The 14,597-nt window shown below is 45.7% G+C and overlaps 1 protein-coding gene across 3 annotated transcripts in view; it reads left to right on the top strand.

Annotated features, from left to right (window-relative positions):
- Positions 1–2,206: 2,206 nt before the first annotated feature.
- Positions 2,207–14,597, top strand: part of SBNO2 (strawberry notch homolog 2) — a 146,234-nt gene continuing 133,843 nt past the window's right edge. For 2 of the 3 annotated variants that reach the window (XM_081958071.1, XM_081958075.1), the window contains exon 1: positions 7,290–7,483. The gene's annotated coding sequence lies outside the window, so the exon portion shown is untranslated. Of the gene's footprint in view, positions 2,333–7,289; positions 7,484–14,597 lie in introns of those variants that run through there. The other variant, XM_081958072.1, reaches the window with a different exon arrangement.

Below are 14,597 nucleotides of genomic sequence, written 5' to 3'. Positions count from 1 at the left end.
CTTGCTCATCTGGGGAGATGTCATAAACTTTGCTTTCTGCGTGGGAGGATTTTAACTCTGCCGGCAGTTGCCGTTTAGACTTTTGCCGTTCATTAATTGTATCTTGATAATGAGGGACATTTACTGACCTCAGTCCGTAGATCTTGCCTTCTGTAACTCTTTCCCCCATTTCTGGCTCGGCACCTGAAGAATCTTGCTGTTCCTGAAGCACGTTTTGATCTTGCTTCTCTGTGTCCGAGGGAGCCTCTTTGTCAGAGGAAGCTGATTCATCTGTGTTCGCCCCATCTTTCTTTTTCTTTCTCTTCTTCGACATTGCTAATTAGGCTCAGTCGGTTATCTTTAGATAGCATGAAGGGAAAATACAGCCATAAATTGTAGTCATCTCAGCTTGTATCATCAAAAGCCAAAACTCTGCTACCAAGTTGTCGACCAAACCTCTGCTACCAAGTTGTCAGGGGAAAAAAAACACCCTGTTAGAGATCGATGAACCGTGGCTGATTCCCTTCTGCATATCTTTTGAGATATTTAGAAAAGAAATAGTCTTTAAGAAAATATTCTAATTAATAAACAAACTTTAATAATAAAATAATAAAAGTAGATGAAACAGAAATAACTAATTGGTTACATTTTGATAATGAAAGCTACGTTAGCCAAAGTTGGCTGCCGAACAAAGAAGAGAGGAATTTTGGAATGTGTAACGCGTGCGCAATAAATCACTTTCAGATAAGAACCCTTTTTTGTTTTATGACCTGCGCAATAAAGCTTTCTTAGTTTAACTCTTGAGTGTCAATTCAGGCAGTTCAGGCCTAGCAAACTTTTTAACATCGTGACATCCTCCCTCCCTCCCATTATTTTCCTTCCTTCTCCCCCCTCCCTCCCATTCTTTCTCTTTCCTTCTTCTTTCTTTTCCTCCCTCCCTCCCATTCTTTCTTTTCCTTCCTTCTCCTCCCTCCCTCCCATTATTTTCCTTCCTTCTCCTCCCTCCCTCCCATTCTTTCTCTTTCCTTCTTCTTTCTTTTCCTCCCTCCCTCCCATTCTTTCTTTTCCTTCCTTCTCCTCCCTCCCTCCCATTCTTTCTCTTTCCTTCTTCTTTCTTTTCCTCCCTCCCTCCCATTCTTTCTTTTCCTTCCTTCTCCTCCCTCCCTCCCATTCTTTCTCTTTCCTTCTTCTTTCTTTTCCTCCCTCCCTCCCATTCTTTCTTTTCCTTCCTTCTCCTCCCTCCCTCCCATTATTTTCCTTCCTTCTCCTCCCTCCCTCCCATTCTTTCTTTTCCTTCCTTCTCCTCCCTCCCTCCCATTCTTTCTCATTCCTTTCGTTTCCATCATCCCTCCCATTCTTTCTTTTTCATCCTTCTCCTCCCTCCCTCGCTCCCATTCTTTCTTTTTTGTCCTTCTCCTCCCTCCCATTCTTTCTTTTTCATCCTTCTCCTCCCTCCCTCCCTCCCTCCCATTCTTTCTTTTCCTTCCTTTTCCTCCCTCTCATTCTTTCTTTTCTTTCCTTCTCCTCCCTCCCTCCCATTCTTTCTCTTTCCTTCTTCTTTCTTTTCCTCCCTCCCTCCCATTCTTCCTTTTCCTTCCTTCCTTCTCCTCCCTCTCTCCCATACTTTTTCTTTCCTTCTTCTTGTTCCTTCTTTGGCTCCCTCCCTCCCTCTCATTTTGCTCCTTCCTTTTTTCCTTCCTCTTGTCCTTTCTTTTCCACCCATCCTTGCCCATCTCACTTTTTCGTGACTCTAGGCAGGTTGCCACAAAATACATCAAATACACGATACAAAAATAAAATAAAACGAAAGACAGAGCAACTGGACTCTTTATCCATCTAGGCATTCCCACAGCTCTACCTCGGGGCTCCAGGCTTAAGCACAAAACCAGGTTTTTAAGGCCTTGTGAAAGGCGAAGGTGGGGGGGAGATAATGTTCCAAGGGTGGGCTCTACCAGCCAGCACTCCTTACTTAATGGTCTCTGAATTTTGATCCCATGACCACGGGGAACGCTGTCAATAGCCTTAAGTGTGGAAATCCATCCGTCCCTTTTCCCAGGACTGTTGTAACTCTGAACGGTCACAAAACGAGCTATTGTTGAGGGCTCCCTGTAAGTATTGGATGCTGGGAATTAGAAATTAATCTTTAGCACAAACATTGAAACCAGGACTTTTGCTTTTTTTTGAAACCTAGGAGTGTCTTCAAAGATGAAAGTGAAACTCAGTGGCTGATGACAGGAGACGGAGAGAAGGAAGAGTGACTTGACACACTTTGTCTGAAGGCGAGAAGAAATCCGTAAAAAGAAAAGAAAAAAAGAAAAAACAAAACCCCGGCGAAGGAATTTAATAATCTCAGGTAAGCCTGCAAACTAAATTTGGATGAAGAGGCCCCCTCAAATCAGAACAGGTAGGAAGTGGGGATGAGGCACGTAAGTTGACTTTCGGTAGGAGTTTTCCGTTCCTGGCGGTTTCATAACAGCTGATAAAAATTATTCTCCCACGCCTGTTTTTTTCTAAAGCCAGGTGCTGGCAAAAAGGAGGGGGGGGCAGGAAGGTTGTGTGTTAAAAAAATGACGAGACCTGTTGTGTGGCCGAGTCTGTCTTCGGCTTAGAAACATCTGGATCTTAATATATGTTTTTTTGGCCTGTGGCTTTTCTTCCCCTAAGCTAGGCTATTGTTAGACTTCAGCTAGGATCTTAGTTCGAACCATTGCGAAAACGCCTTAAGAACAAATTTGACTCGAGATTAATAGAAGCGAACTGAACTTAGGAGGGTCGATCTGAAACGAACTTTCTTTTCCTTTCCTCCAGACTGAGGAATGGGAGGAGGCTACCGGAGGTATAGAATGCGGCTCCTGTAGCCATCTTGCCTCGGTTTCTCTTTTGTTTTCACTTTTATACCTTGCCAGCGCAGCCATAGTGGGTTTCGCGGATGGATTTGAAGCTGCTCTGTTTTCAAATATGGCACCGAAAATCCATGATCACTGTTTAAAAAAAACACCAGTGTTAAGAAATATTTTAAAAAAGTAAAATGCTACCAGTTCAAACTGGATCGCCCGAACGATTTTTAAATACTACTGGTAGTAAAAAAAATGCTATTGGTTCGGGCGAACTGGTAGTAAAGAAAATGCTACCGGTTTGGGCAAACTGGTAGTAAAAAAAAATGCTACCAATTCGGGCAAACTGGTAGTAAAAAAAAATGCTACCAATTCGGGCAAACTGGTAGTAAAAAAAATGCTACCTGTTCGGGCGAATTGGTAGTAAAAAAAATGCTACCGGTTCGGGCGAATTGGTATTTCCAAAGATCACCTGTGACACGCGATAATTGCGTGGCACAGCAGATTCCCAACCTTCCCCCTGCTGTTCTACTTACCTTAGCAGCCGCCCTCATTGGAAGGCTCCGCCCACCAGCCCGGACGTCATCATGTCCATTTTTGACACTCTGCGCATGCACAGAAGGTTCAGTCCATGTGCGGAGGTGGCGGGTGCGCTCTCATTTGCGGACCGGTAGCAAACATAAGTAGATTTCACCCCTGATTAAAACATTTGGCTGGGTCAGCAGCTGCTAATAGTGACTGAGGAGAAGTCTCAAGGCAGAATCCAGGCTGTATAGCTCATCTTGCACTGGAGTACGGTGCTCAAATTTTGATTGCATGACCGCGGGGGATGCTGCGTCTGTTGTAAGTGCAAGGACCAGTCATAAGTCACTTTTTTCACTATGGTTATAACCAGATGTGGGCTGCACTTAACCTTAACCACCGGTTTGCTGGTTGTGAACACTTCTTAACTCACTTTGCTCACGCACGCACGCACCATCCATGCATGTGTGTGGCCTTCTGTGAATATGCTCCGCTCATGCGTGTGCCATGCAACATCAAAAACAAGGCTAAGTAGGACAGCATAGCGCCAGGGCGGGGGTGGAGGGTGGGGAGGCTCACCCGCAGGTCGCAACTCACAGGTTGCAATTACTGGTTCGCCCGAAACAGTCCAAACCAGCAGCTGCTCACCACTGGTTATAACTGCAAGTGGTCAAAAAATGAAATGTTGAAAACTACTGTATGCTAGAAGAGGAGGTGCCTCTTGGTTTGTCGGAGTGAGTCCTGCTTTGCAGTGAAATACTCTTTGAGATGCGGTGGTTTAGTGGCTAAGACGCTGAGCATGTCGATCAAAAGGTTGGCAGTTTGGCAGTTCGAATCCCTATTGCCGCATAACGGAGTGAGCTCCCGTTCCTTTTTTTTTTTTTTAAATAAAATTTTATTGGTTTTTTAAAAAAATAATCAAGGAAAGGGGTAATGGATAAAGTTACAAATTTTGACAGTTACATTATGCAGGAAATGGCCCTCTCCCCCATTCTCATAACTTCCATTTATCAATACATTAGATTGTTACTACTTAATAGTATTTTGTCAGCATATAAACTTTTATCTTCAAATAATTTCAGTCATTTTATATCAAACAGATTTTCTAGTTCATTTTTGTGATCTGAGTTTTCTAGATGTTGCTTCTTCTCCCCCCTCCAGCAGAGCTCCGACCCCTCCCGTGTCCTGTATGTCTGGTGTAGTGTCATCAGGTTTATCTAGGAGGACTTTATTTTTTTCCATGAAGGCCTCAGCCTCCATAGTTGTGTTAATTCTAACTCTCGTGTCCTCCCAGAATATTAGCATACCTTCTGGCAAAAGCCATCTAAACCACACCCCTTTCTGGTATAATTTCTTCACTAAAAGCGAATAGTTTTTTCTTTTATCTCTAACTTTCTTTGGGATCTGTTTCAGAATGGCTATTTCTCTATCCTTGCATTTTAATGCTTGCCCCCTTTGTGCACTCAGGATCTCGTCTCTTGTGGTCTTTCTGAGAAACTTAATGTGTACCTCCCGTTCCTTGTCCCAGCTTCTGCCAACCTAGCAGTTCGAAAGGACGTAAAAATGCAAATAGTAAAAAAGGGACCACTTTTGGTGGGAAGGTAACAGTGTTCTGTGCGCCTTTGGTGTTTAGTCATGCCGGCCACATGATCACGAAGAGGTCTTCGGACAGTGCTTGCTCTTCGGCTTAGAAACGGAGATGAGCACCGTCCCCTAGAGTCGGGAACGACTAGCACATATGTGCGAGGGGAACCTTTACCTTAACCTTTTAGTAATATTTTGCTTTCTGTTAAGAGAATTCTCTTTTCTAAGCTGGGCATTGGGCGAACTTGAAGCTCTCTTACAGCTGACACATTTGGTATCCCGTTTCTCAATTAAGCCACTCTCAGTTGATGCTTCTGTTTTATTCATTAACTCCTGCCAGTACTTCCAATTCACCAGGAGGTGTATTAGATGCTAATACAGGGAGTCCCTGACTTACAACCGTTTGCTTAATGACTTTTTCAAAGATACAACGGTGCTGAAAAAAGTGACTATTTTTTACACTTACAACCGTTGCAGCATCTCCACAGGTTATGTGGTTTACATTTGGATGTTTGACAACTGACTCACATTTATGACGGTTGCAGCATCCTGGGGTCGTATGATCCCCTCTTGCAACCTTCGGACAAGCAAAATCAACGGGGAAACCAGATTCACTTAACAACCATGTCACTAACTTAACAACTGCAGGGGTTCACTTAACAAACGTGGCAAGAAAAATAGCAAAATGGGGAAAAACTCACCGAGCAACATAAATTTTGGGCTCAATTGTGGTTGTAAATTGAGGACAATAGTCCTTGACTTACCACCAGAATTGAACCCAGATTTTCCATTGCTAAGCAAAATAGTTACGCAGTGACTTTTGCTCTCCTTTGCCTTTTCTTGCTACTGTGGCTGAAAGAGTCGCTGCAGTTGTTAAGATAGCAACACAGCTGTTAAAGGAATCTGGCTTCTCCATTGACTTTGCTTGTCAGAAGGTCACAAAAGGGATCACAGGATCCCTGGACTTGGCAACCAATTGCCGAGCATCCAAATGGTTGTAAGGGTGAAAAACTGTCATATGTCCCTTTTTTAGCACTACTGTAAGTTTAAACAGTCACTAAATGGTTATAAGTCAAGGACCACCTGTATTATTCAAAAAGAAGTGCAGGAAGAGATAATTTTTTTTGGTTGCAGCATTGGCCCCAGAATAAGTATGAAATCATGCTGCATACCAATAATAGATAATATTTGTAGCTCAGGATTAAACTGTTACCCATACATTTTGGTGTACCATGCAGCATTTCATAGCATCCCATAATATTTTGAGTATGACCTTGTTAATACTTGTCATATTCAGGTGGTGTGTTTCTCAGATTATAATGATTTTGCGAGTTACTAAAGTTTAAAGTTAGAGACGCAGTGGTTTAGTAGCTAAGATGCTGAGCTTGTCGATCAGAAAGGTCGGCAATTCGGGGGTTCGAATCCCTAGCGCTGCGTAACGGAGTGAGCTCCCGTTACTAGTCCCAGCTTCTTCTGCCAACCTAGCAGTTCGAAAGCATGTAAAAAATGCAAGTAGAAAAATAGGAACCACCTTTGGTGGGAAGGTAACAGCGTTCAGTGCACCTTTGGCGTTGAGTCATGCCGGCCACATGACCACGGAGACGTCTTCGGACAGTGCTGGCTCTTCAGCTTTGATGAGCACCGCCCCCTAGAGTCGGGAACGACTAGCACATATGTGCGAGGGGAAACTTTACCTTTTAGCCCTAATAAGGAGCCCTAAACTTCCATAGGTTTCATTCTCACTCAATAAAAGTTGTGCCTGCATACTTGATGGGAGCATAAAAATCCCAGTAAGTTTTGCTGACATTGTTCATAACATCAATGCTGCAAAGGTTGCCTGACAGCAATAAAATCAACAGCATTTCTCAAACTCCCAACTTCCTTCTCCCATTTTTCTGCCAGTGGCCCGCCCACTCCTCTCTAGCCCCGCCCCTATGGCCTGATTTCCGCGTTTCACACGAAGTCCGGAAGCAAAGAGATTTAAAAAGAACGGACAAAACTTGCGCATCGACGTCTGGTTTCTATTCCACGATGAGGTATTTAAAAAAAGAGCCGCTCTATCCATCTCTCGGAGTCTTTCCCCTCTCTTAGACCTCCGGATCGCTTAGGGCATTTGACTGCCCTTGCCCTATCCCCGTGAGGAAAAGCCTCCCCCCCCCACTTCCCCCCGTTTTGAGGGTGGGGGAGCTCCACTCATCCTGTCGATTGGGAACCGGGCGTCCGGGTTGCGCGTGCGTCAACTGGATTCTCCCACCTTGGGCGGGCGCGCCCCTCATTGGACAACTCGAGGCTACGTCCTTGCTTCAGCACTCAGCGCTTAGGGGGGAGAACCGGAAGTCTTGTCGTAGTTATCGGGCTTTCCCCTTCGCCTCTCCCCGGGCCGGAAGTCCGCATGAGTTTCAAGATGGCGGCCACAAACCCGGAAGTTGGTCAAGGCCGGAGCTGCCGAGCTCGAAGCCGGTAGCCTTAAGTCCGCCGCCGCCGCTGCCTCCTCGCGGCCTTTGGTTCTCCCTCCCCCGGCCGAGGGTCCCTGTTCGTGTGTTGGGGGAGAACGCGAAGACCAGGTGAGCGGGACCCCTCCCTTCAATGACCTCACGAGCCCCCTCCCACCGAAACCCACCCTCCTCTTTTCTGGAGGAGGGGGGGTCCCTTGCCTCAGGAGAAGAAGCCCCTTCTCTTAAGAGACCCCCCCTCTATTTGATCCCCCCTTCTCTGAGTTTCGGAGAAGGCGAGAGGCCTCCCCCTTTAGGACCGCTGAAATTGGGGAGGGGGTTTGCCCTGCGCCCCTCAACCTCCTCTGGCTCCTGGCTCGCTCCTTGGCCGCTGCCCCGCCGGCAGGACCCAGGGAGAAACCCTCCACTCCCCACTTTACGATGGGGTTCCCACTCGGAGTCTCCTCCAGGCTGCCAGGCAAAGTCCCAGCTGAGAAAAGGAAGTTTTGGGGGAGGGGGTTCGGTTGCCCCCCCCAAAAGAGTCAGTAACAGTAACAATTGGAAGGGACCTTGGAGGTCATCTAGCCCAACCCCCTGCTCACGCAGGAGACCTGTACTAGGGGGGATTCGAACCGCCGACCTTTCTGATCGACAAGCACCTAGTCAGGAAGAGTCGCTTCCCTTTAGTCCAACCTGTGGCATGCTTTCAATCCCCTGCTCAAAAGTTTGTGCGGGGACTACAGTTCCCACCCTCCCCACCCAGCATGGGATTTGCCCCAACTCCCCCTCCCCATATGTTTGTGCGGGAGGGGGGAAAGGGAATTGTGTAGTGTTTTTTTGGGATGGGGGGAAAACATGCCAATGTTGTTTTTTAAGAAGGATCCAGTTCTTTGGGGCAGGGCTGGGAATAGGTCTGGGATCCCCTTGGTACAGTGGTTCCCAACGTGGACCCCACAGGGGGGCAACTTGATTTTTAATTGAGGCAAATTGAACCTTGTTTAAACTACGCTAATGGCCTTTTAGGCTTCCTCCGCGTGAATAGAGTTCACTTTTTGAGTAAAGTAAAAATTATATGGGGGGGGCGCATTTTAGAGATGCTTAGGTGGGGCATGGCCAAAAAAAAGGTTGGGAACCACTGGTTTAGTCCAACTTGTCACACGCTTTAAATCCCCTGCTCAAAAGTTTGTGCGGGACTACAGTTCCCACTATCCCCACCCTGCATGGGAGTTGTAGTCCAACTCCCCCTCCCCATATGTTTATGTGGGGGGGGGAAAGGAGATTGTGTCGTTTTGGGGTGGGGGGAAGGCAAGCCAATGTTTTGTTTTTTTAGAAGGCTTCTTTGGGGCAGGGCTGGGAATAGGTCTGGGCTCCCCTTAGTGAAATTGGGGGTTTCCTTCCCTTCTTTGCCCGGGGTTGACTCTTCCTCTTTCCCTCTTCCTTCCTGCAAGCATCAAATAGGGGAAAGCAGACTCCCACTTAAACCCCCCCCCCCCCCGCTGCTTTGCTTCCTTCCTTCCTGTTGTCACCTCCTGATGGGACAGTGGCAAAAGTGAGTGGCAAAAGAAGCACCTCTTCAAAGCGACACATACGACAACTTTAATAAGAAGTTGTAAGAAGAGCAAGAGTGCTGGATCAGGCTTGGGTCGAGTCTTGGATTCTGTTCCCAGATCTTCTGGCGAGGCCACCTTCCTGTTCCAGCTCTTAGCAACGGGAATGTAGAGTATGTGAGCTGAGATGTTAAGAGTTAATGGAAAGCCAAAATGATTAGGCTGGCCTGGAAGCCAGCAGCTTTCCCACCTCCATATCCGTCATTAGATTCCTTGTGCAATAGCAAATTCTGCGGTTTAGGACATTTTCTCTGGGAGAGAAAAAAAGCGCCTCTTTTTCTTGTCATTCTTGAAATCTCTCATCGTGCAATGTGTTGGACAGCCCTGTTGGATTTTAGCTTGCCCAGGCAGGAACACTGTAGCACTTTCTGTCTCTCATTTACCAATCCTATTTTCCTCTCTTCCTGCTGCTGACTTCTGGGACCTTGAGGGCACATTTGCTTCCTCGTTCTTTCTTCCCCTTCAGGTAGGTTTTAAGGAAAGGATTTGGGGAAGCAGAACCTTCTGTTCCTCTTCAACTTTTCCCAGCTTGGCACAGTCACAATGTGTTGAACTGAAGGCGGGACCAGAAGCAATGGATGGAAACAAATCAAGAGAAGCAACCTAAAACTAAGGAGAAATTTCCTGACAGTTAGAACAATTAATCAGTGGAACAGAAGTTGCCTCCAGAAATTGTGAATGCTCCAACACTGGAAGTCTTTAAGAAGATGTTGGATAACCATTTGTCTGAAATGGTATAGGTTTTCCTGCTTGAGCAGGGATTGGACTAGAAGACCTCCAAAGTCCCTTCCAACTCTGTTATTCTAATTCTAATTGCGTGCTTCACTCCTGCTTACAACCATTTGTGGAATCAGATACATTTTCCTACTTGTATTCGGAGGCTACCTGATTGAACTGTTTTGCCGGGGCAGTGTGCCAAATAAATTATTTGATCTTCTTGAGGCTGTGTTTCCAGTTCAATATCCCTCTCTAAAATGTTCAGTTTTCTGTGGACTCTTCCTTGTCTTACCTGAAGATAATATAATTCTTCATAGCACCGACTTTAATGGTGTATAACTATGGTGCATTCTCTCTGTATCTGGAGGACTGATTGTGATAGAGTCCCCTTCATCCTCAGATCTCCTGGGAAGGAGATACTCTTTCTGGATTACAACACTTCAGGGGATGTTTGCTGGGATAATTATGTGTGTCTGTGTGTGTGTGAAGAAAGCATTTCCCCATTCCTGAACAGAGGTCTTTACTCCACTTGATTGAAAGGATGAGGAAGTGAATGAAGTCATAGAAAACGGCTCCTTATCTTTCCTAGTTTCTCTCTTGCCTGTGTTTCACCCTTGAGGCTTATTCATTTTGGGAATAAGGGGTTTTTTGTTGGATGGATTATGTGGGCAGGTTTCTGAATTTGTAGAAATAATTCTTCCTGCTTTTTCAAAGTGTAGTTCTGTCAAGTTATTTTTGGAAAAATAAGAAAACAACTTACTTTGCTGCTGCTGCTTTTTCTTTTTTTGCATTTTTGATTGCATTTGTTTCTTTGCTGCTGGACTGGTGGTATCCAGATGTTTCTGAATTACGGCACCCAGTAGAGACTCAGTTGGCGTGGCTAAAGTGACTAATGGCAAAGTCTGTTGGAAATTGTCGCCCGGCGACAATTTAAAGGTCATCCATTGCTAACATGGGGATGGAAACTTTTGTGTCTTGCTAAGGTGTGGCGCCTCTGCTTTCCTACCTGGTCGCTGATTAAGGAGGAGACCATTTCTGATGGAAGGCAATCAGGGCCACACCTGTTTTCAAAAGAAAGGCTTGTCTCAAGAGGCATCGGAAAAACTCCATGTTGGCCTTGATTCATTGGCCTGATAGGTAGAAATGGGAAAAGTTCTTCCTTCTTTTCCAGCACCTTCCAATTCACTGCTGTTGGTATTCTCTTGCACACTATGAAAGGTGAAGATTTTACAGGTAGTCCTCAATTTACAACCATGCTGAGCCGAGGTGGTGCAGTGATTAGAATGCAGTACTGCAGGCTACTTCTGCTGCCTGCTCCCTGCAATTTGCCAGTTCGAATCTCACCGGGCTCAAGGGTGACTCATCCTTCCAGGTGGGTAAAATGAGGACGAAGATTGTTGGCAATAGGCTGACTCTAAACCTCTTAGAGAAAGCACTTGAAGCAATATATAAGTCTAAAGCTGCTATTGCTATTCGTTTAAGGGCCATTTGAAGTTACAACCGCACAGGAGGGGAAAAAAAGGCACTTATGACCATCCTTCACACTTCCAATTGTTGCAACATCCCCATGATCATTTGACCAATATTGACCGTTCTCTACATGGGGCTGCCCTTGAAGAGCACCCGGAGGCTTCAGCTGGTCCAGAATACGGCCGTGCGGGTTGTCATGGGGGTACCTAGGTGCTCCCATGTTACACGCCTTTTAGGTGGCCTGCACTGGTTGCCGGTTGTTTTCCGGGTGCGATTCAAGGTATTAATTATGACCTTTAAAGCGCTCCATGGCTTAGGCCCAGGGTACCTCCGAGACCACCTACTGCCACCAGTAGCCTCCCACCGTCCAGTACGATCCCACAGAGTTGGCCTCCTCAGGGTGCCGTCGGCCAGACAGTGTCTGCTGGTGACCCCCAGGGGGAAAGCCTTCTCTGTGGGAGCGCCTTCCCTCTAGAATGAGCTGCCCCCGGAGCTTCGCATAATCCCTCACCTCCAGTCCTTCCGACGCACCCTAAAAAGTTGGCTTTTCCAGCAAGCCGGCCTGGCCTGTTAATTTTATCTCATTTTTAAAATGTTATTGTCCTATTAATTGGGTTTGTTTTTTTGGACATTTATCTAATTTCCTTTTAACTTTTGTGAAATGTGTTTTTTAATGTTGTACGCCTGCCCTGAGTCCTTTGGGAGAAGGGCGGCATATAAATCCAATAAAACAAACAAAAGAATATAAGTACTTTTGTTGCTACCGCTACATGGAAACCATTTGTGGACTTTGTGCTTGAGGCGGGGGCGGGGAATGAAACTTTGATTTTGGGTTTTACTGATTAGATTGATTTGTTGTTATAGAAATGGCTAGTTTGTATTATGGAAAAGGAAAAAGTTGTGGTTTGACGTGAATGCTTTATTCTACTGCAATTAAGGGAGTTGGAAGACAACTTTTTTTTCCTTTCTCCCCCCCTCACTTTTCTTTCCCTTTCCCCTCCCCACTGTGCCCTACTCTTTGCTTCTGTATTTTTGTATTTTTCTCTATAACCTTAATAAACTGTTTTATTTTTAAAAAAAAATCTGAAAGCTTGGCAACTGGTATGCATTTAGGATGGGTGCAGTGCCCTGGGGTCGAGCGATCCCCTTTTGCGACCTTCTGACAAGCAGAGGCAATGGGGAAGCCAGATTCACTTAAGAATAGGTTTACCGCCTTAAACACGGTGATTCACTTAACAGCTGTGGCAAAAAAGGGGGCGGTAAAATGGGTCAACGCTCATTTAACAGCTCCCTCGCTTAGCAATGGAAACTTTGGGCTCCGTTGTAGTCGTAAGTCGAGGACTGCCTGTACTACACTGTGATTGTTAAGCAAACTGGTGGGAGCTGTTTTTGCCCAAAACTAATGCTGATGTTTGGTAAAACAGTCACGTAACAAGAGCCTCGGTGGCGCAGTGGTTAGAGTGCGGTACTGCAGGCTACTTCAGCTAACCGCTAGCTGCAGTTCGGTAGTTCAAATCTGACCGACTCAAGGTTGACTCAGCCTTCCATCCTTCCGAGGAGGGTCAAATGAGGACCCAGACTGGTTGGGGGGCAAGAGGCTGACTCTGTAAACCGCTTAGAGAGGGCTGTGAAGCCCTATGAAGCGGTCTATAAGTCTAAGTGCTATTGCTATGACCGTCATAAATACAGCGGTGGCATAACTGTGAGGGCAGGGCAAGCATTTGTAACTTGGCATCTACATCGTAAATACCCCCAGGGAGGTCCGTTGTAATAATAATAATAATAACAATAAACTTTAATTTATAAACCGCACCCTTTCCTAAACAGGACTCGGGGCGGTGTACAGTCATATTAAAACAGTATAAATACAAAATATAGAAATACTTAAATATACAAATAGGTAAACGGAGGAGGTAGGATATGGACTGTACAATATTTAAATTAAAATACAAATAAACATTAAAATTACCCTTAAAAACTACCCAATAAGATGTTTGCCAGGAGGTTAAAATGGGACTATAAATCACTTAAGCCAGCTAATTGGAACAGGTCACTAAATTGGTCACTAAACCAGGGTCTCCAACCTCGGCCACTTTAAGTCTGGTGGACTGGGGAATTCTGGGAGTTGAAGTTCGCCAGGCTTAAAAGTGGCCAAAAGTTGGAGACCCCTGAACTAAACCACAGGTTGTAAGCGAGAGGATTACCTGGATTGGTTTACCTGTGTTTTCCCCATTTCAGATCCTTTTGTTTCTGTTTGCCCCCCCCCCCCGCCCCCTTTCGCCTTTAAAAAAAAATCATTGTTGAGTTCCATTGAAAATCTCAGGGAATACCCAGGAGGTTGGACGTTCTGAGTCACTTCCTGGAGTTATCTTCAGGCCGCCTAGGGCCAAAAGGGCGTGACTTTGGGCTCCCTCTGATATCTCACCTGTCTCATAAAGGAACCTTGGGTGGGGCAGTTGAGGGTGGTTTTTTTTGGGTGCAGGTAACATCAGGGCAATGGAACTTAAGGCTCTGGGAAAATGTGCTCTGGATGCTGACCGATTGCTCAGTTGCTTTGGTATGCTTTGGCGTGGGTAGTTCGCTTTTATTTATTAGCAAACGGGAGGAACAGATGTTGCTCCAGCTTTGCCTCTCGGCCTGTAAATTCCCAGCATAACAGGACAAGGGATAGTTTGGTTCAGCGCCTACATTTGCGTTAAGGGCATAAAATCAGGTTATGGTGGATTAGAACTAGTTTATGCTCTGTACGTGCTGTTATGTACAGGTAGTCCTCAACTTAGCAATAATTCGGTTAGGGATCGTTTCAAGTTAACCACGGCACTGAAAAATAGCAATAGCGCTTAAGACTTATATACCGCTTCATAGTGCTTTTACAGCCCTCTCTAAGTGGTTTACAGAGTCATCCTATCGCCCCCAACAGTCTGGCTCCTCGTTTGACCCACCTCGGAAGGATGGAAGGCTGAGTCAACCTTGAGCCTGGTGGGATTTGAACTGCCGAATTACCGCTAGTAGTCAGCTGAAGTAGCTTGCAGTACTGCACTCTTAACCACTGCGCCACCTTGAAGTGAAGGATGACCGTTTTTCACACTTACGACCGTCGCAGCATCTCCATGGTCACACGATCCAAATTCAGACGCTTGGCAGCTGACTCACATTTATGACAATTATAGTATCCCAGGGTCATGTGATCACTTTTTGTAACCTTCCGGCAGGCAAAGTCAGTGGGGGGAAGCCAGGTTCACTTAGCTGCCGTGTCACCAATTTTAACCACCGCAGTGTTTCACTTAACAACTGTTCAAAGAAAAAGTTATTAAAAGGGGCAAAATTCAAGCGTCTCACTTAGCAACAGAAATGTTGGGCTCAATTGTGGTACCTTGAGGATTACTTGTACCATACGAGGTTTCCAGCAACAGGCCACTATATCTTATTTTATTTCTACTTTTATTAGATTT

This window comes from Natrix helvetica, assembly GCF_964273705.1.
Source record: "Natrix helvetica genome assembly, chromosome: 1".
NCBI classification, from domain to species: Eukaryota; Metazoa; Chordata; class Lepidosauria; order Squamata; family Natricidae; genus Natrix; species Natrix helvetica.
This window is presented reverse-complemented; position numbering and strand designations above follow the sequence as displayed.